General features: G+C 40.6%; 1 non-coding gene across 1 annotated transcript; it reads right to left on the reverse strand.

The window, feature by feature from the left end:
* Nucleotides 1-1,604: 1,604 nt before the first annotated feature.
* On the reverse strand, nucleotides 1,605-1,723 carry LOC111740924. Its single transcript, XR_002780811.1, has one exon. It is a non-coding gene; the product is annotated as a 5S ribosomal RNA (ribosomal RNA).
* Nucleotides 1,724-1,937: the final 214 nt, after the last annotated feature.

A 1,937-nucleotide genomic window follows, 5' to 3' on the forward strand; every position in this document is an offset into this window, starting at 1 on the left:
CTGGTTTTTTAAGACTTTCCAGATTCCATTTCTAGTGCCTCGTGAGACCCCACGTTATCTCCTTTAATTACACTAGAGTTAATGTGTTTCTATTATTCTAACTATATAGTCTTAATAAGGACAGATAAAAAGATGGGATAGGAAATTATGAACCAAGGAGAAACAATGAGCCAAATTAAGAAGAGAGCATAGAATATGTGGAGACTTGATCTACATATTTTCTTATTTCACTTACCTCATTTTGAATCATAATAAGATGAATAAGTTATAGATAAAAATCTGATGACTTAAACTTCCAAATATGGAAAAATAAAAAAAATTTCAATACAAAATAATGTGTGCATTATAATTCCTAGCAGGAATCAGTGTGACAGGGCGGAGAAAGCACTGGAATTGAAATCATACATGTCAAGTGGGCTGCAGTCTCCGCTTTGCCATTATTTACTTAACGCTTACTTGATAAGTTACTTGATCTCTCTAGGCCTCAGCTGATAAAGGGTGTGATCTATGGGCCCATCTAACTAAAAATATGTAATGGATAGCAACCCAAAAGCATTTTTACACTCTAGCAATTTCTAGTTTGTCTACTCTGAAACTGAGTGCTTGCTCCAATTTCAGATTTGGCCTTAGGAGCTGTGACAACAACATGGATAATTCATGGTTCACATCCTTGAACATATCCTGAGAAGAAATGAGTGATATAAGAGAGTCATAGAAATAAATTATGACACAGAAAAATGTTTTTATAATGATATGAATAACATTCCAAAAAGTTGTTCAGTTTTGCTTGGATTAAGGATATGATGGTAGAAAAGGCTTTACAGAGGAGGCACTATTTGAACTGGACCATAAGAGAGGAGCTTGCCAAGCTGAGAAAGAGGTATGGGCATGTGCCAATGATCAAGTTATGGCTCATGGGTTCAAACTCATCCTTCACTACCTGCTTGCCCTTCATCGCCTACAACAATGGAGTTGACTCCTTATTAGTTTATCTTTGCCAGCTAGAAGGGTGTTAAGCTTTGTCAGTAGTGGGTGCTGGAGAAACACTGCAAAAGGAAAGAGTTTGCCTTGTAGTTCCAGGGTGCTTGCTGAACAGGTGCTCTTGTGGCTTTTCCAGCTTTTGGCTCCTGTAGTGCAGGAAGCTTTTACAGCCCCCAGCTCTTGCAGTGCACAGTGTCCAGCAGCACACAGAAGCCAACAGCATTCAGCAGCCAGCAGCTGCCCCCAGCAAACACCTCCCTACAAACAGCTTTCCTAGTAAGTTGCAGAGAGTGAATTTCTAGCAAATTCCTCCAGCATGGCACTATGGTGACTTTTCTGCCACCAGTAAGCCATGAACAGGTCCTCTCCAAAGAGGTCCAGATCTCAGCCTTGGGAGCTGGGTCTTGAATACTCTCAGCCTTGCAGAGGTTGACTGCTTCTTAGAGCCATTAATTCTATTTTTTTTTTTTTTTAGTTTAATTTACTTCTTTATAGCCAGTCTTTTGTCACTCAAATCCCCTGTTATAGTAATAATTCCTTTTTTTTTTTTTTTAGGTGAGGTAACCCTTGGTGGACCTCATAGATTGCAAGTACCTTGTCAGCTTACAGTCCTTTATTTTTCATGCCTACAGCACCTGGTCTTCCCAGGTGGTCTCCCATCCAAGTACTAACCAGGCCCGACCCTGCTTAGCTTCCAAGATCAGATGGGATCGGGCTTGTTCAGGGTGGCATGGCCGTAGACAGTAATAATTCTTTATATTAAACTTCCCCTGTTCGAATTTCTCTTTCTTGATGGGAACTTCCTGATATGAGGCAGAAGCATATAGGCTTCAGAACATCTAGCACATTTAAGAAATAGTGAATACAGCAGTCCTAGTGAAGTGGGTGGAAAAGCAGGACATGCTACTAGGTACGTAGCCTGGGGCTGGAGAATGAAGAGGTAGGAATGCCGTGGT

The sequence above is a fragment of the Pteropus vampyrus genome, unplaced genomic scaffold (genome assembly GCF_000151845.1).
Source record: "Pteropus vampyrus isolate Shadow unplaced genomic scaffold, Pvam_2.0 Scaffold70, whole genome shotgun sequence".
In the NCBI taxonomy this organism is placed as follows: domain Eukaryota; kingdom Metazoa; phylum Chordata; class Mammalia; order Chiroptera; family Pteropodidae; genus Pteropus; species Pteropus vampyrus.